The 21,256-nt window shown below is 43.6% G+C and overlaps 21 pseudogenes; all 21 read left to right on the forward strand.

The window, feature by feature from the left end:
* The first annotated feature begins 471 nt into the window (after nt 1-471).
* On the forward strand, nt 472-589 carry LOC140019045 (5S ribosomal RNA; annotated as a pseudogene).
* Nucleotides 590-1,513: 924 nt separating this feature from the next.
* LOC140019046 (5S ribosomal RNA) lies at nt 1,514-1,631 on the forward strand (annotated as a pseudogene).
* A 925-nt stretch (nt 1,632-2,556) lies between these two features.
* LOC140018360 (5S ribosomal RNA) lies at nt 2,557-2,674 on the forward strand (annotated as a pseudogene).
* A 913-nt stretch (nt 2,675-3,587) lies between these two features.
* LOC140019048 (5S ribosomal RNA) lies at nt 3,588-3,705 on the forward strand (annotated as a pseudogene).
* Nucleotides 3,706-4,629: 924 nt separating this feature from the next.
* LOC140019049 (5S ribosomal RNA) lies at nt 4,630-4,747 on the forward strand (annotated as a pseudogene).
* A 925-nt stretch (nt 4,748-5,672) lies between these two features.
* Nucleotides 5,673-5,790, forward strand: LOC140018361 (5S ribosomal RNA; annotated as a pseudogene).
* Nucleotides 5,791-6,703: 913 nt separating this feature from the next.
* LOC140019050 (5S ribosomal RNA) lies at nt 6,704-6,821 on the forward strand (annotated as a pseudogene).
* Nucleotides 6,822-7,745: 924 nt separating this feature from the next.
* Nucleotides 7,746-7,863, forward strand: LOC140019051 (5S ribosomal RNA; annotated as a pseudogene).
* A 925-nt stretch (nt 7,864-8,788) lies between these two features.
* Nucleotides 8,789-8,906, forward strand: LOC140018363 (5S ribosomal RNA; annotated as a pseudogene).
* Nucleotides 8,907-9,819: 913 nt separating this feature from the next.
* Nucleotides 9,820-9,937, forward strand: LOC140019052 (5S ribosomal RNA; annotated as a pseudogene).
* A 212-nt stretch (nt 9,938-10,149) lies between these two features.
* On the forward strand, nt 10,150-10,267 carry LOC140018364 (5S ribosomal RNA; annotated as a pseudogene).
* A 913-nt stretch (nt 10,268-11,180) lies between these two features.
* On the forward strand, nt 11,181-11,298 carry LOC140019054 (5S ribosomal RNA; annotated as a pseudogene).
* A 924-nt stretch (nt 11,299-12,222) lies between these two features.
* Nucleotides 12,223-12,340, forward strand: LOC140019055 (5S ribosomal RNA; annotated as a pseudogene).
* Nucleotides 12,341-13,265: 925 nt separating this feature from the next.
* On the forward strand, nt 13,266-13,383 carry LOC140018365 (5S ribosomal RNA; annotated as a pseudogene).
* Nucleotides 13,384-14,296: 913 nt separating this feature from the next.
* Nucleotides 14,297-14,414, forward strand: LOC140019056 (5S ribosomal RNA; annotated as a pseudogene).
* Nucleotides 14,415-15,338: 924 nt separating this feature from the next.
* On the forward strand, nt 15,339-15,456 carry LOC140019057 (5S ribosomal RNA; annotated as a pseudogene).
* Nucleotides 15,457-16,381: 925 nt separating this feature from the next.
* LOC140018366 (5S ribosomal RNA) lies at nt 16,382-16,499 on the forward strand (annotated as a pseudogene).
* A 913-nt stretch (nt 16,500-17,412) lies between these two features.
* On the forward strand, nt 17,413-17,530 carry LOC140019058 (5S ribosomal RNA; annotated as a pseudogene).
* A 924-nt stretch (nt 17,531-18,454) lies between these two features.
* LOC140019060 (5S ribosomal RNA) lies at nt 18,455-18,572 on the forward strand (annotated as a pseudogene).
* A 913-nt stretch (nt 18,573-19,485) lies between these two features.
* Nucleotides 19,486-19,603, forward strand: LOC140019061 (5S ribosomal RNA; annotated as a pseudogene).
* Nucleotides 19,604-20,527: 924 nt separating this feature from the next.
* On the forward strand, nt 20,528-20,645 carry LOC140019062 (5S ribosomal RNA; annotated as a pseudogene).
* Nucleotides 20,646-21,256: the final 611 nt, after the last annotated feature.

Consider the following 21,256-nt stretch of genomic DNA (forward strand, 5'->3'; position numbering starts at 1 on the left):
CCGGACCCGGCCCGTTGACACCCCTAGGTGACCCCCTGGGAAATCCTCGTGTTGCACCCCTCCCTTTTTTGTTTCGAAATCCAAATTTCCCCTTCGTTCTTTATGCTGTAGTAATTTAGCTCCGTCGGAACGATTGCTTTTTATTTTGCTTCTCATCGAAGCATGAAGGCGGATCTGAAGGCGCGAGACAAGTCAGGAACGGTACGGCTGGATCGAAGCCCGGATCGTCGGTCAAAGTTGTCGGCGCAAATGTATAAGCGCAAGCGTGAAGGATCACTTTCAGGATAATTGAGAGTTGTGCGACGAGGGAAAAAAAAGGTGCAAAGCAACAAGAAAAAAATATAAAAGTAAATAAATAAAAGGATGAGAGGAAATTCATGAACTGACGCTTAGAATGAATTCGGGTCCAGAAAAGCCAAACTGCTTCACAGGACGTGGCAGTTTAAAAGAATAAAGCGAAAGGAACATGGCGGGTGCGATCATACCAGCACTAATGCACCGGATCCCATCAGAACTCCGAAGTTAAGCGTGCTTGGGCGACAGTAGTACTAGGATGGGTGACCCTAGGCCTGTCAACGGGTCGGGTCTAGACCCGGATCCGGATCGGATCCCTGAAATTTTTGCGGGTATGGGTACGGATTTAATTCCGTTAACCGGATCCGGATCCGTTTTTTCAAACAAAAAAACGGGTCGAATACGGAATATAGTATTCCGACCCGTATTAGACCCGGATCCGGATATAAATGATTTAATAATTTATAAAAAAAATATATTATCAATATAATTTGATTAGGATGATGTATTTGAGTAAAATCAATTTGATTTATTTTCTTATTTGGTTTTTTCTTTGCATTAGTTAGAAATTTGTTTACAAATATATCTTTTTCTCTTTTTGTTAGAAATTATAAATTTTGGCAAATTTGTTCGGGTAGACCCGACCCGGATCCGAGACTCGCCGGGTCCGGATCCGGAACACAGAATAAAAGACCCGTCGGGTAAACGGGTCGGATCCGGGTCCGGGTCCGGAATAATGAATTCCGGCCCGGACCCGGCCCGTTGACACCCCTAGGTGACCCCCTGGGAAATCCTCGTGTTGCACCCCTCCCTTTTTTGTTTCGAAATCCAAATTTCCCCTTCGTTCTTTATGCTGTAGTAATTTAGCTCCGTCGGAACGATTGCTTTTTATTTTGCTTCTCATCGAAGCATGAAGGCGGATCTGAAGGCGCGAGACAAGTCAGGAACGGTACGGCTGGATCGAAGCCCGGATCGTCGGTCAAAGTTGTCGGCGCAAATGTATAAGCGCAAGCGTGAAGGATCACTTTCAGGATAATTGAGAGTTGTGCGACGAGGGAAAAAAAAGGTGCAAAGCAACAAGAAAAAAATATAAAAGTAAATAAATAAAAGGATGAGAGGAAATTCATGAACTGATGCTTAGAATGAATTCGGGTCCAGAAAAGCCAAACTGCTTCACAGGACGTGGCAGTTTAAAAGAATAAAGCGAAAGGAACATGGCGGGTGCGATCATACCAGCACTAATGCACCGGATCCCATCAGAACTCCGAAGTTAAGCGTGCTTGGGCGACAGTAGTACTAGGATGGGTGACCCTAGGCCTGTCAACGGGTCGGGTCTAGACCCGGATCCGGATCGGATCCCTAAAATTTTTGCGGGTATGGGTAGGGATTTAATTCCGTTATCCGGATCCGGATCCGTTTTTTCAAACAAAAAAACGGGTCGGATACGGAATATAGTATTCCGACCCGTATTAGACCCGCATCCGGATATAAATGATTTAATAATTTATAAAAAATATATATTATCAATATAATTTGATTAGGATGATGTATTTGAGTAAAATCAATTTGATTTATTTTCTTATTTGGTTTTTTCTTTGCATTAGTTAGAAATTAGTTTACAAATATATCTTTTTCTCTTTTTTGTTAGAAATTATAAATTTTGGCAAATTTGTTCGGGTAGACCCGACCCGGATCCGAGACTCGCCGGGTCCGGATCCGGAACACCGAATAAAAGACCCGTCGGGTAAACGGGTCGGATCCGGGTCCGGGTCCAGAATAATGAATTCCGGCCCGGACCCGGCACGTTGACACCCCTAGGTGACCCCCTGGGAAATCCTCGTGTTGCACCCCTCCCTTTTTTGTTTCGAAATCCAAATTTCCCCTTCGTTCTTTATGCTGTAGTAATTTAGCTCCGTCGGAACGATTGCTTTATATTTTGCTTTTTATCGAAGCATGAACGCGGATCTGAAGGCGCGAGACAAGTCAGGAACGGTACGGCTGGATCGAAGCCCGGATCGTCGGTCAAAGTTGTCGGCGCAAATGTATAAGCGCAAGCGTGAAGGATCACTTTCAGGATAATTGAGAGTTGTGCGACGAGGGAAAAAAAAGGTGCAAAGCAACAAGAAAAAAATATAAAAGTAAATAAATAAAAGGATGAGAGGAAATTCATGAACTGACGCTTAGAATGAATTCGGGTCCAGAAAAGCCAAACTGCTTCACAGGACGTGGCAGTTTAAAAGAATAAAGCGAAAGAAACATGGCGGGTGCGATCATACCAGCACTAATGCACCGGATCCCATCAGAACTCCGAAGTTAAGCGTGCTTGGGCGACAGTAGTACTAGGATGGGTGACCCTAGGCCGGTCAACGGGTCGGGTCTACACCCGGATCCGGATCGGATCCCTGAAATTTTTGCGGGTATGGGTAGGGATTTAATTCCGTTATCCGGATCCGGATCCGTTTTTTCAAACAAAAAAACGGGTCGGATACGGAATATAGTATTCCGACCCGTATTAGACCCGGATCCGGAAATAAATGATTTAATAATTTATAAAAAATATATATTATCAATATAATTTGATTAGGATGATGTATTTGAGTAAAATCAATTTGATTTATTTTCTTATTTGGTTTTTTCTTTGCATTAGCTAGAAATTTGTTTACAAATATATCTTTTTCTCTTTTTTGTTAGAAATTATAAATTTTGGCAAATTTGTTCGGGTAGACCCGACCCGGATCCGAGACTCGCCGGGTCCGGATCCGGAACACAGAATAAAAGACCCGTCGGGTAAACCGGTCGGATCCGGAATAATGAATTCCGGCCCGGACCCGGCCCGTTGACACCCCTAGGTGACCCCCTGGGAAATCCTCGTGTTGCACCCCTCCCTTTTTTGTTTCGAAATCCAAATTTCCCCTTCGTTCTTTATGCTGTAGTAATTTAGCTCCGTCGGAACGATTGCTTTTTATTTTGCTTCTCATCGAAGCATGAAGGCGGATCTGAAGGCGCGAGACAAGTCAGGAACGGTACGGCTGGATCGAAGCCCGGATCGTCGGTCAAAGTTGTCGGCGCAAATGTATAAGCGCAAGCGTGAAGGATCACTTTCAGGATAATTGAGAGTTGTGCGACGAGGGAAAAAAAAGGTGCAAAGCAACAAGAAAAAAATATAAAAGTAAATAAATAAAAGGATGAGAGGAAATTCATGAACTGACGCTTAGAATGAATTCGGGTCCAGAAAAGCCAAACTGCTTCACAGGACGTGGCAGTTTAAAAGAATAAAGCGAAAGGAACATGGCGGGTGCGATCATACCAGCACTAATGCACCGGATCCCATCAGAACTCCGAAGTTAAGCGTGCTTGGGCGACAGTAGTACTAGGATGGGTGACCCTAGGCCTGTCAACGGGTCGGGTCTAGACCCGGATCCGGATCGGATCCCTGAAATTTTTGCGGGTATGGGTACGGATTTAATTCCGTTAACCGGATCCGGATCCGTTTTTTCAAACAAAAAAACGGGTCGAATACGGAATATAGTATTCCGACCCGTATTAGACCCGGATCCGGATATAAATGATTTAATAATTTATAAAAAAAATATATTATCAATATAATTTGATTAGGATGATGTATTTGAGTAAAATCAATTTGATTTATTTTCTTATTTGGTTTTTTCTTTGCATTAGTTAGAAATTTGTTTACAAATATATCTTTTTCTCTTTTTGTTAGAAATTATAAATTTTGGCAAATTTGTTCGGGTAGACCCGACCCGGATCCGAGACTCGCCGGGTCCGGATCCGGAACACAGAATAAAAGACCCGTCGGGTAAACGGGTCGGATCCGGGTCCGGGTCCGGAATAATGAATTCCGGCCCGGACCCGGCCCGTTGACACCCCTAGGTGACCCCCTGGGAAATCCTCGTGTTGCACCCCTCCCTTTTTTGTTTCGAAATCCAAATTTCCCCTTCGTTCTTTATGCTGTAGTAATTTAGCTCCGTCGGAACGATTGCTTTTTATTTTGCTTCTCATCGAAGCATGAAGGCGGATCTGAAGGCGCGAGACAAGTCAGGAACGGTACGGCTGGATCGAAGCCCGGATCGTCGGTCAAAGTTGTCGGCGCAAATGTATAAGCGCAAGCGTGAAGGATCACTTTCAGGATAATTGAGAGTTGTGCGACGAGGGAAAAAAAAGGTGCAAAGCAACAAGAAAAAAATATAAAAGTAAATAAATAAAAGGATGAGAGGAAATTCATGAACTGATGCTTAGAATGAATTCGGGTCCAGAAAAGCCAAACTGCTTCACAGGACGTGGCAGTTTAAAAGAATAAAGCGAAAGGAACATGGCGGGTGCGATCATACCAGCACTAATGCACCGGATCCCATCAGAACTCCGAAGTTAAGCGTGCTTGGGCGACAGTAGTACTAGGATGGGTGACCCTAGGCCTGTCAACGGGTCGGGTCTAGACCCGGATCCGGATCGGATCCCTAAAATTTTTGCGGGTATGGGTAGGGATTTAATTCCGTTATCCGGATCCGGATCCGTTTTTTCAAACAAAAAAACGGGTCGGATACGGAATATAGTATTCCGACCCGTATTAGACCCGCATCCGGATATAAATGATTTAATAATTTATAAAAAATATATATTATCAATATAATTTGATTAGGATGATGTATTTGAGTAAAATCAATTTGATTTATTTTCTTATTTGGTTTTTTCTTTGCATTAGTTAGAAATTAGTTTACAAATATATCTTTTTCTCTTTTTTGTTAGAAATTATAAATTTTGGCAAATTTGTTCGGGTAGACCCGACCCGGATCCGAGACTCGCCGGGTCCGGATCCGGAACACCGAATAAAAGACCCGTCGGGTAAACGGGTCGGATCCGGGTCCGGGTCCAGAATAATGAATTCCGGCCCGGACCCGGCACGTTGACACCCCTAGGTGACCCCCTGGGAAATCCTCGTGTTGCACCCCTCCCTTTTTTGTTTCGAAATCCAAATTTCCCCTTCGTTCTTTATGCTGTAGTAATTTAGCTCCGTCGGAACGATTGCTTTATATTTTGCTTTTTATCGAAGCATGAACGCGGATCTGAAGGCGCGAGACAAGTCAGGAACGGTACGGCTGGATCGAAGCCCGGATCGTCGGTCAAAGTTGTCGGCGCAAATGTATAAGCGCAAGCGTGAAGGATCACTTTCAGGATAATTGAGAGTTGTGCGACGAGGGAAAAAAAAGGTGCAAAGCAACAAGAAAAAAATATAAAAGTAAATAAATAAAAGGATGAGAGGAAATTCATGAACTGACGCTTAGAATGAATTCGGGTCCAGAAAAGCCAAACTGCTTCACAGGACGTGGCAGTTTAAAAGAATAAAGCGAAAGAAACATGGCGGGTGCGATCATACCAGCACTAATGCACCGGATCCCATCAGAACTCCGAAGTTAAGCGTGCTTGGGCGACAGTAGTACTAGGATGGGTGACCCTAGGCCGGTCAACGGGTCGGGTCTACACCCGGATCCGGATCGGATCCCTGAAATTTTTGCGGGTATGGGTAGGGATTTAATTCCGTTATCCGGATCCGGATCCGTTTTTTCAAACAAAAAAACGGGTCGGATACGGAATATAGTATTCCGACCCGTATTAGACCCGGATCCGGAAATAAATGATTTAATAATTTATAAAAAATATATATTATCAATATAATTTGATTAGGATGATGTATTTGAGTAAAATCAATTTGATTTATTTTCTTATTTGGTTTTTTCTTTGCATTAGCTAGAAATTTGTTTACAAATATATCTTTTTCTCTTTTTTGTTAGAAATTATAAATTTTGGCAAATTTGTTCGGGTAGACCCGACCCGGATCCGAGACTCGCCGGGTCCGGATCCGGAACACAGAATAAAAGACCCGTCGGGTAAACCGGTCGGATCCGGAATAATGAATTCCGGCCCGGACCCGGCCCGTTGACACCCCTAGGTGACCCCCTGGGAAATCCTCGTGTTGCACCCCTCCCTTTTTTGTTTCGAAATCCAAATTTCCCCTTCGTTCTTTATGCTGTAGTAATTTAGCTCCGTCGGAACGATTGCTTTTTATTTTGCTTCTCATCGAAGCATGAAGGCGGATCTGAAGGCGCGAGACAAGTCAGGAACGGTACGGCTGGATCGAAGCCCGGATCGTCGGTCAAAGTTGTCGGCGCAAATGTATAAGCGCAAGCGTGAAGGATCACTTTCAGGATAATTGAGAGTTGTGCGACGAGGGAAAAAAAAGGTGCAAAGCAACAAGAAAAAAATATAAAAGTAAATAAATAAAAGGATGAGAGGAAATTCATGAACTGACGCTTAGAATGAATTCGGGTCCAGAAAAGCCAAACTGCTTCACAGGACGTGGCAGTTTAAAAGAATAAAGCGAAAGGAACATGGCGGGTGCGATCATACCAGCACTAATGCACCGGATCCCATCAGAACTCCGAAGTTAAGCGTGCTTGGGCGACAGTAGTACTAGGATGGGTGACCCTAGGCCTGTCAACGGGTCGGGTCTAGACCCGGATCCGGATCGGATCCCTGAAATTTTTGCGGGTATGGGTACGGATTTAATTCCGTTAACCGGATCCGGATCCGTTTTTTCAAACAAAAAAACGGGTCGAATACGGAATATAGTATTCCGACCCGTATTAGACCCGGATCCGGATATAAATGATTTAATAATTTATAAAAAAAATATATTATCAATATAATTTGATTAGGATGATGTATTTGAGTAAAATCAATTTGATTTATTTTCTTATTTGGTTTTTTCTTTGCATTAGTTAGAAATTTGTTTACAAATATATCTTTTTCTCTTTTTGTTAGAAATTATAAATTTTGGCAAATTTGTTCGGGTAGACCCGACCCGGATCCGAGACTCGCCGGGTCCGGATCCGGAACACAGAATAAAAGACCCGTCGGGTAAACGGGTCGGATCCGGGTCCGGGTCCGGAATAATGAATTCCGGCCCGGACCCGGCCCGTTGACACCCCTAGGTGACCCCCTGGGAAATCCTCGTGTTGCACCCCTCCCTTTTTTGTTTCGAAATCCAAATTTCCCCTTCGTTCTTTATGCTGTAGTAATTTAGCTCCGTCGGAACGATTGCTTTTTATTTTGCTTCTCATCGAAGCATGAAGGCGGATCTGAAGGCGCGAGACAAGTCAGGAACGGTACGGCTGGATCGAAGCCCGGATCGTCGGTCAAAGTTGTCGGCGCAAATGTATAAGCGCAAGCGTGAAGGATCACTTTCAGGATAATTGAGAGTTGTGCGACGAGGGAAAAAAAAGGTGCAAAGCAACAAGAAAAAAATATAAAAGTAAATAAATAAAAGGATGAGAGGAAATTCATGAACTGATGCTTAGAATGAATTCGGGTCCAGAAAAGCCAAACTGCTTCACAGGACGTGGCAGTTTAAAAGAATAAAGCGAAAGGAACATGGCGGGTGCGATCATACCAGCACTAATGCACCGGATCCCATCAGAACTCCGAAGTTAAGCGTGCTTGGGCGACAGTAGTACTAGGATGGGTGACCCTAGGCCTGTCAACGGGTCGGGTCTAGACCCGGATCCGGATCGGATCCCTAAAATTTTTGCGGGTATGGGTAGGGATTTAATTCCGTTATCCGGATCCGGATCCGTTTTTTCAAACAAAAAAACGGGTCGGATACGGAATATAGTATTCCGACCCGTATTAGACCCGCATCCGGATATAAATGATTTAATAATTTATAAAAAATATATATTATCAATATAATTTGATTAGGATGATGTATTTGAGTAAAATCAATTTGATTTATTTTCTTATTTGGTTTTTTCTTTGCATTAGTTAGAAATTAGTTTACAAATATATCTTTTTCTCTTTTTTGTTAGAAATTATAAATTTTGGCAAATTTGTTCGGGTAGACCCGACCCGGATCCGAGACTCGCCGGGTCCGGATCCGGAACACCGAATAAAAGACCCGTCGGGTAAACGGGTCGGATCCGGGTCCGGGTCCAGAATAATGAATTCCGGCCCGGACCCGGCACGTTGACACCCCTAGGTGACCCCCTGGGAAATCCTCGTGTTGCACCCCTCCCTTTTTTGTTTCGAAATCCAAATTTCCCCTTCGTTCTTTATGCTGTAGTAATTTAGCTCCGTCGGAACGATTGCTTTATATTTTGCTTTTTATCGAAGCATGAACGCGGATCTGAAGGCGCGAGACAAGTCAGGAACGGTACGGCTGGATCGAAGCCCGGATCGTCGGTCAAAGTTGTCGGCGCAAATGTATAAGCGCAAGCGTGAAGGATCACTTTCAGGATAATTGAGAGTTGTGCGACGAGGGAAAAAAAAGGTGCAAAGCAACAAGAAAAAAATATAAAAGTAAATAAATAAAAGGATGAGAGGAAATTCATGAACTGACGCTTAGAATGAATTCGGGTCCAGAAAAGCCAAACTGCTTCACAGGACGTGGCAGTTTAAAAGAATAAAGCGAAAGAAACATGGCGGGTGCGATCATACCAGCACTAATGCACCGGATCCCATCAGAACTCCGAAGTTAAGCGTGCTTGGGCGACAGTAGTACTAGGATGGGTGACCCTAGGCCGGTCAACGGGTCGGGTCTACACCCGGATCCGGATCGGATCCCTGAAATTTTTGCGGGTATGGGTAGGGATTTAATTCCGTTATCCGGATCCGGATCCGTTTTTTCAAACAAAAAAACGGGTCGGATACGGAATATAGTATTCCGACCCGTATTAGACCCGGATCCGGAAATAAATGATTTAATAATTTATAAAAAATATATATTATCAATATAATTTGATTAGGATGATGTATTTGAGTAAAATCAATTTGATTTATTTTCTTATTTGGTTTTTTCTTTGCATTAGCTAGAAATTTGTTTACAAATATATCTTTTTCTCTTTTTTGTTAGAAATTATAAATTTTGGCAAATTTGTTCGGGTAGACCCGACCCGGATCCGAGACTCGCCGGGTCCGGATCCGGAACACAGAATAAAAGACCCGTCGGGTAAACCGGTCGGATCCGGAATAATGAATTCCGGCCCGGACCCGGCCCGTTGACACCCCTAGGTGACCCCCTGGGAAATCCTCGTGTTGCACCCCTCCCTTTTTTGTTTCGAAATCCAAATTTCCCCTTCGTTCTTTATGCTGTAGTAATTTAGCTCCGTCGGAACGATTGCTTTTTATTTTGCTTCTCATCGAAGCATGAAGGCGGATCTGAAGGCGCGAGACAAGTCAGGAACGGTACGGCTGGATCGAAGCCCGGATCGTCGGTCAAAGTTGTCGGCGCAAATGTATAAGCGCAAGCGTGAAGGATCACTTTCAGGATAATTGAGAGTTGTGCGACGAGGGAAAAAAAAGGTGCAAAGCAACAAGAAAAAAATATAAAAGTAAATAAATAAAAGGATGAGAGGAAATTCATGAACTGACGCTTAGAATGAATTCGGGTCCAGAAAAGCCAAACTGCTTCACAGGACGTGGCAGTTTAAAAGAATAAAGCGAAAGGAACATGGCGGGTGCGATCATACCAGCACTAATGCACCGGATCCCATCAGAACTCCGAAGTTAAGCGTGCTTGGGCGACAGTAGTACTAGGATGGGTGACCCTAGGCCTGTCAACGGGTCGGGTCTAGACCCGGATCCGGATCACTTTCAGGATAATTGAGAGTTGTGCGACGAGGGAAAAAAAAGGTGCAAAGCAACAAGAAAAAAATATAAAAGTAAATAAATAAAAGGATGAGAGGAAATTCATGAACTGACGCTTAGAATGAATTCGGGTCCAGAAAAGCCAAACTGCTTCACAGGACGTGGCAGTTTAAAAGAATAAAGCGAAAGAAACATGGCGGGTGCGATCATACCAGCACTAATGCACCGGATCCCATCAGAACTCCGAAGTTAAGCGTGCTTGGGCGACAGTAGTACTAGGATGGGTGACCCTAGGCCGGTCAACGGGTCGGGTCTACACCCGGATCCGGATCGGATCCCTGAAATTTTTGCGGGTATGGGTAGGGATTTAATTCCGTTATCCGGATCCGGATCCGTTTTTTCAAACAAAAAAACGGGTCGGATACGGAATATAGTATTCCGACCCGTATTAGACCCGGATCCGGAAATAAATGATTTAATAATTTATAAAAAATATATATTATCAATATAATTTGATTAGGATGATGTATTTGAGTAAAATCAATTTGATTTATTTTCTTATTTGGTTTTTTCTTTGCATTAGCTAGAAATTTGTTTACAAATATATCTTTTTCTCTTTTTTGTTAGAAATTATAAATTTTGGCAAATTTGTTCGGGTAGACCCGACCCGGATCCGAGACTCGCCGGGTCCGGATCCGGAACACAGAATAAAAGACCCGTCGGGTAAACCGGTCGGATCCGGAATAATGAATTCCGGCCCGGACCCGGCCCGTTGACACCCCTAGGTGACCCCCTGGGAAATCCTCGTGTTGCACCCCTCCCTTTTTTGTTTCGAAATCCAAATTTCCCCTTCGTTCTTTATGCTGTAGTAATTTAGCTCCGTCGGAACGATTGCTTTTTATTTTGCTTCTCATCGAAGCATGAAGGCGGATCTGAAGGCGCGAGACAAGTCAGGAACGGTACGGCTGGATCGAAGCCCGGATCGTCGGTCAAAGTTGTCGGCGCAAATGTATAAGCGCAAGCGTGAAGGATCACTTTCAGGATAATTGAGAGTTGTGCGACGAGGGAAAAAAAAGGTGCAAAGCAACAAGAAAAAAATATAAAAGTAAATAAATAAAAGGATGAGAGGAAATTCATGAACTGACGCTTAGAATGAATTCGGGTCCAGAAAAGCCAAACTGCTTCACAGGACGTGGCAGTTTAAAAGAATAAAGCGAAAGGAACATGGCGGGTGCGATCATACCAGCACTAATGCACCGGATCCCATCAGAACTCCGAAGTTAAGCGTGCTTGGGCGACAGTAGTACTAGGATGGGTGACCCTAGGCCTGTCAACGGGTCGGGTCTAGACCCGGATCCGGATCGGATCCCTGAAATTTTTGCGGGTATGGGTACGGATTTAATTCCGTTAACCGGATCCGGATCCGTTTTTTCAAACAAAAAAACGGGTCGGATACGGAATATAGTATTCCGACCCGTATTAGACCCGGATCCGGATATAAATGATTTAATAATTTATAAAAAAAATATATTATCAATATAATTTGATTAGGATGATGTATTTGAGTAAAATCAATTTGATTTATTTTCTTATTTGGTTTTTTCTTTGCATTAGTTAGAAATTTGTTTACAAATATATCTTTTTCTCTTTTTGTTAGAAATTATAAATTTTGGCAAATTTGTTCGGGTAGACCCGACCCGGATCCGAGACTCGCCGGGTCCGGATCCGGAACACAGAATAAAAGACCCGTCGGGTAAACGGGTCGGATCCGGGTCCGGGTCCGGAATAATGAATTCCGGCCCGGACCCGGCCCGTTGACACCCCTAGGTGACCCCCTGGGAAATCCTCGTGTTGCACCCCTCCCTTTTTTGTTTCGAAATCCAAATTTCCCCTTCGTTCTTTATGCTGTAGTAATTTAGCTCCGTCGGAACGATTGCTTTTTATTTTGCTTCTCATCGAAGCATGAAGGCGGATCTGAAGGCGCGAGACAAGTCAGGAACGGTACGGCTGGATCGAAGCCCGGATCGTCGGTCAAAGTTGTCGGCGCAAATGTATAAGCGCAAGCGTGAAGGATCACTTTCAGGATAATTGAGAGTTGTGCGACGAGGGAAAAAAAAGGTGCAAAGCAACAAGAAAAAAATATAAAAGTAAATAAATAAAAGGATGAGAGGAAATTCATGAACTGATGCTTAGAATGAATTCGGGTCCAGAAAAGCCAAACTGCTTCACAGGACGTGGCAGTTTAAAAGAATAAAGCGAAAGGAACATGGCGGGTGCGATCATACCAGCACTAATGCACCGGATCCCATCAGAACTCCGAAGTTAAGCGTGCTTGGGCGACAGTAGTACTAGGATGGGTGACCCTAGGCCTGTCAACGGGTCGGGTCTAGACCCGGATCCGGATCGGATCCCTAAAATTTTTGCGGGTATGGGTAGGGATTTAATTCCGTTATCCGGATCCGGATCCGTTTTTTCAAACAAAAAAACGGGTCGGATACGGAATATAGTATTCCGACCCGTATTAGACCCGCATCCGGATATAAATGATTTAATAATTTATAAAAAATATATATTATCAATATAATTTGATTAGGATGATGTATTTGAGTAAAATCAATTTGATTTATTTTCTTATTTGGTTTTTTCTTTGCATTAGTTAGAAATTAGTTTACAAATATATCTTTTTCTCTTTTTTGTTAGAAATTATAAATTTTGGCAAATTTGTTCGGGTAGACCCGACCCGGATCCGAGACTCGCCGGGTCCGGATCCGGAACACCGAATAAAAGACCCGTCGGGTAAACGGGTCGGATCCGGGTCCGGGTCCAGAATAATGAATTCCGGCCCGGACCCGGCACGTTGACACCCCTAGGTGACCCCCTGGGAAATCCTCGTGTTGCACCCCTCCCTTTTTTGTTTCGAAATCCAAATTTCCCCTTCGTTCTTTATGCTGTAGTAATTTAGCTCCGTCGGAACGATTGCTTTATATTTTGCTTTTTATCGAAGCATGAACGCGGATCTGAAGGCGCGAGACAAGTCAGGAACGGTACGGCTGGATCGAAGCCCGGATCGTCGGTCAAAGTTGTCGGCGCAAATGTATAAGCGCAAGCGTGAAGGATCACTTTCAGGATAATTGAGAGTTGTGCGACGAGGGAAAAAAAAGGTGCAAAGCAACAAGAAAAAAATATAAAAGTAAATAAATAAAAGGATGAGAGGAAATTCATGAACTGACGCTTAGAATGAATTCGGGTCCAGAAAAGCCAAACTGCTTCACAGGACGTGGCAGTTTAAAAGAATAAAGCGAAAGAAACATGGCGGGTGCGATCATACCAGCACTAATGCACCGGATCCCATCAGAACTCCGAAGTTAAGCGTGCTTGGGCGACAGTAGTACTAGGATGGGTGACCCTAGGCCGGTCAACGGGTCGGGTCTACACCCGGATCCGGATCGGATCCCTGAAATTTTTGCGGGTATGGGTAGGGATTTAATTCCGTTATCCGGATCCGGATCCGTTTTTTCAAACAAAAAAACGGGTCGGATACGGAATATAGTATTCCGACCCGTATTAGACCCGGATCCGGAAATAAATGATTTAATAATTTATAAAAAATATATATTATCAATATAATTTGATTAGGATGATGTATTTGAGTAAAATCAATTTGATTTATTTTCTTATTTGGTTTTTTCTTTGCATTAGCTAGAAATTTGTTTACAAATATATCTTTTTCTCTTTTTTGTTAGAAATTATAAATTTTGGCAAATTTGTTCGGGTAGACCCGACCCGGATCCGAGACTCGCCGGGTCCGGATCCGGAACACAGAATAAAAGACCCGTCGGGTAAACCGGTCGGATCCGGAATAATGAATTCCGGCCCGGACCCGGCCCGTTGACACCCCTAGGTGACCCCCTGGGAAATCCTCGTGTTGCACCCCTCCCTTTTTTGTTTCGAAATCCAAATTTCCCCTTCGTTCTTTATGCTGTAGTAATTTAGCTCCGTCGGAACGATTGCTTTTTATTTTGCTTCTCATCGAAGCATGAAGGCGGATCTGAAGGCGCGAGACAAGTCAGGAACGGTACGGCTGGATCGAAGCCCGGATCGTCGGTCAAAGTTGTCGGCGCAAATGTATAAGCGCAAGCGTGAAGGATCACTTTCAGGATAATTGAGAGTTGTGCGACGAGGGAAAAAAAAGGTGCAAAGCAACAAGAAAAAAATATAAAAGTAAATAAATAAAAGGATGAGAGGAAATTCATGAACTGACGCTTAGAATGAATTCGGGTCCAGAAAAGCCAAACTGCTTCACAGGACGTGGCAGTTTAAAAGAATAAAGCGAAAGGAACATGGCGGGTGCGATCATACCAGCACTAATGCACCGGATCCCATCAGAACTCCGAAGTTAAGCGTGCTTGGGCGACAGTAGTACTAGGATGGGTGACCCTAGGCCTGTCAACGGGTCGGGTCTAGACCCGGATCCGGATCGGATCCCTGAAATTTTTGCGGGTATGGGTACGGATTTAATTCCGTTAACCGGATCCGGATCCGTTTTTTCAAACAAAAAAACGGGTCGAATACGGAATATAGTATTCCGACCCGTATTAGACCCGGATCCGGATATAAATGATTTAATAATTTATAAAAAAAATATATTATCAATATAATTTGATTAGGATGATGTATTTGAGTAAAATCAATTTGATTTATTTTCTTATTTGGTTTTTTCTTTGCATTAGTTAGAAATTTGTTTACAAATATATCTTTTTCTCTTTTTGTTAGAAATTATAAATTTTGGCAAATTTGTTCGGGTAGACCCGACCCGGATCCGAGACTCGCCGGGTCCGGATCCGGAACACAGAATAAAAGACCCGTCGGGTAAACGGGTCGGATCCGGGTCCGGGTCCGGAATAATGAATTCCGGCCCGGACCCGGCCCGTTGACACCCCTAGGTGACCCCCTGGGAAATCCTCGTGTTGCACCCCTCCCTTTTTTGTTTCGAAATCCAAATTTCCCCTTCGTTCTTTATGCTGTAGTAATTTAGCTCCGTCGGAACGATTGCTTTTTATTTTGCTTCTCATCGAAGCATGAAGGCGGATCTGAAGGCGCGAGACAAGTCAGGAACGGTACGGCTGGATCGAAGCCCGGATCGTCGGTCAAAGTTGTCGGCGCAAATGTATAAGCGCAAGCGTGAAGGATCACTTTCAGGATAATTGAGAGTTGTGCGACGAGGGAAAAAAAAGGTGCAAAGCAACAAGAAAAAAATATAAAAGTAAATAAATAAAAGGATGAGAGGAAATTCATGAACTGATGCTTAGAATGAATTCGGGTCCAGAAAAGCCAAACTGCTTCACAGGACGTGGCAGTTTAAAAGAATAAAGCGAAAGGAACATGGCGGGTGCGATCATACCAGCACTAATGCACCGGATCCCATCAGAACTCCGAAGTTAAGCGTGCTTGGGCGACAGTAGTACTAGGATGGGTGACCCTAGGCCTGTCAACGGGTCGGGTCTAGACCCGGATCCGGATCGGATCCCTAAAATTTTTGCGGGTATGGGTAGGGATTTAATTCCGTTATCCGGATCCGGATCCGTTTTTTCAAACAAAAAAACGGGTCGGATACGGAATATAGTATTCCGACCCGTATTAGACCCGCATCCGGATATAAATGATTTAATAATTTATAAAAAATATATATTATCAATATAATTTGATTAGGATGATGTATTTGAGTAAAATCAATTTGATTTATTTTCTTATTTGGTTTTTTCTTTGCATTAGTTAGAAATTAGTTTACAAATATATCTTTTTCTCTTTTTTGTTAGAAATTATAAATTTTGGCAAATTTGTTCGGGTAGACCCGACCCGGATCCGAGACTCGCCGGGTCCGGATCCGGAACACCGAATAAAAGACCCGTCGGGTAAACGGGTCGGATCCGGGTCCGGGTCCAGAATAATGAATTCCGGCCCGGACCCGGCACGTTGACACCCCTAGGTGACCCCCTGGGAAATCCTCGTGTTGCACCCCTCCCTTTTTTGTTTCGAAATCCAAATTTCCCCTTCGTTCTTTATGCTGTAGTAATTTAGCTCCGTCGGAACGATTGCTTTATATTTTGCTTTTTATCGAAGCATGAACGCGGATCTGAAGGCGCGAGACAAGTCAGGAACGGTACGGCTGGATCGAAGCCCGGATCGTCGGTCAAAGTTGTCGGCGCAAATGTATAAGCGCAAGCGTGAAGGATCACTTTCAGGATAATTGAGAGTTGTGCGACGAGGGAAAAAAAAGGTGCAAAGCAACAAGAAAAAAATATAAAAGTAAATAAATAAAAGGATGAGAGGAAATTCATGAACTGACGCTTAGAATGAATTCGGGTCCAGAAAAGCCAAACTGCTTCACAGGACGTGGCAGTTTAAAAGAATAAAGCGAAAGAAACATGGCGGGTGCGATCATACCAGCACTAATGCACCGGATCCCATCAGAACTCCGAAGTTAAGCGTGCTTGGGCGACAGTAGTACTAGGATGGGTGACCCTAGGCCGGTCAACGGGTCGGGTCTACACCCGGATCCGGATCGGATCCCTGAAATTTTTGCGGGTATGGGTAGGGATTTAATTCCGTTATCCGGATCCGGATCCGTTTTTTCAAACAAAAAAACGGGTCGGATACGGAATATAGTATTCCGACCCGTATTAGACCCGGATCCGGAAATAAATGATTTAATAATTTATAAAAAATATATATTATCAATATAATTTGATTAGGATGATGTATTTGAGTAAAATCAATTTGATTTATTTTCTTATTTGGTTTTTTCTTTGCATTAGCTAGAAATTTGTTTACAAATATATCTTTTTCTCTTTTTTGTTAGAAATTATAAATTTTGGCAAATTTGTTCGGGTAGACCCGACCCGGATCCGAGACTCGCCGGGTCCGGATCCGGAACACAGAATAAAAGACCCGTCGGGTAAACCGGTCGGATCCGGAATAATGAATTCCGGCCCGGACCCGGCCCGTTGACACCCCTAGGTGACCCCCTGGGAAATCCTCGTGTTGCACCCCTCCCTTTTTTGTTTCGAAATCCAAATTTCCCCTTCGTTCTTTATGCTGTAGTAATTTAGCTCCGTCGGAACGATTGCTTTTTATTTTGCTTCTCATCGAAGCATGAAGGCGGATCTGAAGGCGCGAGACAAGTCAGGAACGGTACGGCTGGATCGAAGCCCGGATCGTCGGTCAAAGTTGTCGGCGCAAATGTATAAGCGCAAGCGTGAAGGATCACTTTCAGGATAATTGAGAGTTGTGCGACGAGGGAAAAAAAAGGTGCAAAGCAACAAGAAAAAAATATAAAAGTAAATAAATAAAAGGATGAGAGGAAATTCATGAACTGATGCTTAGAATGAATTCGGGTCCAGAAAAGCCAAACTGCTTCACAGGACGTGGCAGTTTAAAAGAATAAAGCGAAAGGAACATGGCGGGTGCGATCATACCAGCACTAATGCACCGGATCCCATCAGAACTCCGAAGTTAAGCGTGCTTGGGCGACAGTAGTACTAGGATGGGTGACCCTAGGCCTGTCAACGGGTCGGGTCTAGACCCGGATCCGGATCGGATCCCTGAAATTTTTGCGGGTATGGATACGGATTTAATTCCGTTAACCGGATCCGGATCCGTTTTTTCAAACAAAAAAACGGGTCGAATACGGAATATAGTATTCCGACCCGTATTAGACCCGGATCCGGATATAAATGATTTAATAATTTATAAAAAAAATATATTATCAATATAATTTGATTAGGATGATGTATTTGAGTAAAATCAATTTGATTTATTTTCTTATTTGGTTTTTTCTTTGCATTAGCTAGAAATTTGTTTACAAATATATCTTTTTCTCTTTTTGTTAGAAATTATAAATTTTGGCAAATTTGTTCGGGTAGACCCGACCCGGATCCGAGACTCGCCGGGTCCGGATCCGGAACACAGAATAAAAGACCCGTCGGGTAAACGGGTCGGATCCGGGTCCGGGTCCGGAATAATGAATTCCGGCCCGGACCCGGCCCGTTGACACCCCTAGGTGACCCCCTGGGAAATACTCGTGTTGCACCCCTCCCTTTTTTGTTTCGAAATCCAAATTTCCCCTTCGTTCTTTATGCTGTAGTAATTTAGCTCCGTCGGAACGATTGCTTTTTATTTTGCTTCTCATCGAAGCATGAAGGCGGATCTGAAGGCGCGAGACAAGTCAGGAACGGTACGGCTGGATCGAAGCCCGGATCGTCGGTCAAAGTTGTCGGCGCAAATGTATAAGCGCAAGCGTGAAGGATCACTTTCAGGATAATTGAGAGTTGTGCGACGAGGGAAAAAAAAGGTGCAAAGCAACAAGAAAAAAATATAAAAGTAAATAAATAAAAGGATGAGAGGAAATTCATGAACTGACGCTTAGAATGAATTCGGGTCCAGAAAAGCCAAACTGCTTCACAGGACGTGGCAGTTTAAAAGAATAAAGCGAAAGGAACATGGCGGGTGCGATCATACCAGCACTAATGCACCGGATCCCATCAGAACTCCGAAGTTAAGCGTGCTTGGGCGACAGTAGTACTAGGATGGGTGACCCTAGGCCTGTCAACGGGTCGGGTCTAGACCCGGATCCGGATCGGATCCCTAAAATTTTTGCGGGTATGGGTAGGGATTTAATTCCGTTATCCGGATCCGGATCCGTTTTTTCAAACAAAAAAACGGGTCGGATACGGAATATAGTATTCCGACCCGTATTAGACCCGCATCCGGATATAAATGATTTAATAATTTATAAAAAATATATATTATCAATATAATTTGATTAGGATGATGTATTTGAGTAAAATCAATTTGATTTATTTTCTTATTTGGTTTTTTCTTTGCATTAGCTAGAAATTTGTTTACAAATATATCTTTTTCTCTTTTTTGTTAGAAATTATAAATTTTGGCAAATTTGTTCGGGTAGACCCGACCCGGATCCGAGACTCGCCGGGTCCGGATCCGGAACACAGAATAAAAGACCCGTCGGGTAAACCGGTCGGATCCGGAATAATGAATTCCGGCCCGGACCCGGCCCGTTGACACCCCTAGGTGACCCCCTGGGAAATCCTCGTGTTGCACCCCTCCCTTTTTTGTTTCGAAATCCAAATTTCCCCTTCGTTCTTTATGCTGTAGTAATTTAGCTCCGTCGGAACGATTGCTTTTTATTTTGCTTCTCATCGAAGCATGAAGGCGGATCTGAAGGCGCGAGACAAGTCAGGAACGGTACGGCTGGATCGAAGCCCGGATCGTCGGTCAAAGTTGTCGGCGCAAATGTATAAGCGCAAGCGTGAAGGATCACTTTCAGGATAATTGAGAGTTGTGCGACGAGGGAAAAAAAAGGTGCAAAGCAACAAGAAAAAAATATAAAAGTAAATAAATAAAAGGATGAGAGGAAATTCATGAACTGACGCTTAGAATGAATTCGGGTCCAGAAAAGCCAAACTGCTTCACAGGACGTGGCAGTTTAAAAGAATAAAGCGAAAGGAACATGGCGGGTGCGATCATACCAGCACTAATGCACCGGATCCCATCAGAACTCCGAAGTTAAGCGTGCTTGGGCGACAGTAGTACTAGGATGGGTGACCCTAGGCCTGTCAACGGGTCGGGTCTAGACCCGGATCCGGATCGGATCCCTGAAATTTTTGCGGGTATGGGTACGGATTTAATTCCGTTAACCGGATCCGGATCCGTTTTTTCAAACAAAAAAACGGGTCGAATACGGAATATAGTATTCCGACCCGTATTAGACCCGGATCCGGATATAAATGATTTAATAATTTATAAAAAAAATATATTATCAATATAATTTGATTAGGATGATGTATTTGAGTAAAATCAATTTGATTTATTTTCTTATTTGGTTTTTTCTTTGCATTAGTTAGAAATTTGTTTACAAATATATCTTTTTCTCTTTTTGTTAGAAATTATAAATTTTGGCAAATTTGTTCGGGTAGACCCGACCCGGATCCGAGACTCGCCGGGTCCGGATCCGGAACACAGAATAAAAGACCCGTCGGGTAAACGGGTCGGATCCGGGTCCGGGTCCGGAATAATGAATTCCGGCCCGGACCCGGCCCGTTGACACCCCTAGGTGACCCCCTGGGAAATCCTCGTGTTGCACCCCTCCCTTTTTTGTTTCGAAATCCAAATTTCCCCTTCGTTCTTTATGCTGTAGTAATTTAGCTCCGTCGGAACGATTGCTTTTTATTTTGCTTCTCATCGAAGCATGAAGGCGGATCTGAAGGCGCGAGACAAGTCAGGAACGGTACGGCTGGATCGAAGCCCGGATCGTCGGTCAAAGTTGTCGGCGCAAATGTATAAGCGCAAGCGTGAAGGATCACTTTCAGGATAATTGAGAGTTGTGCGACGAGGGAAAAAAAAGGTGCAAAGCAACAAGAAAAAAATATAAAAGTAAATAAATAAAAGGATGAGAGGAAATTCATGAACTGATGCTTAGAATGAATTCGGGTCCAGAAAAGCCAAACTGCTTCACAGGACGTGGCAGTTTAAAAGAATAAAGCGAAAGGAACATGGCGGGTGCGATCATACCAGCACTAATGCACCGGATCCCATCAGAACTCCGAAGTTAAGCGTGCTTGGGCGACAGTAGTACTAGGATGGGTGACCCTAGGCCTGTCAACGGGTCGGGTCTAGACCCGGATCCGGATCGGATCCCTAAAATTTTTGCGGGTATGGGTAGGGATTTAATTCCGTTATCCGGATCCGGATCCGTTTTTTCAAACAAAAAAACGGGTCGGATACGGAATATAGTATTCCGACCCGTATTAGACCCGCATCCGGATATAAATGATTTAATAATTTATAAAAAATATATATTATCAATATAATTTGATTAGGATGATGTATTTGAGTAAAATCAATTTGATTTATTTTCTTATTTGGTTTTTTCTTTGCATTAGTTAGAAATTAGTTTACAAATATATCTTTTTCTCTTTTTTGTTAGAAATTATAAATTTTGGCAAATTTGTTCGGGTAGACCCGACCCGGATCCGAGACTCGCCGGGTCCGGATCCGGAACACCGAATAAAAGACCCGTCGGGTAAACGGGTCGGATCCGGGTCCGGGTCCAGAATAATGAATTCCGGCCCGGACCCGGCACGTTGACACCCCTAGGTGACCCCCTGGGAAATCCTCGTGTTGCACCCCTCCCTTTTTTGTTTCGAAATCCAAATTTCCCCTTCGTTCTTTATGCTGTAGTAATTTAGCTCCGTCGGAACGATTGCTTTATATTTTGCTTTTTATC

This window comes from Coffea arabica, chromosome 11c, assembly GCF_036785885.1.
Source record: "Coffea arabica cultivar ET-39 chromosome 11c, Coffea Arabica ET-39 HiFi, whole genome shotgun sequence".
NCBI classification, from domain to species: Eukaryota; Viridiplantae; Streptophyta; class Magnoliopsida; order Gentianales; family Rubiaceae; genus Coffea; species Coffea arabica.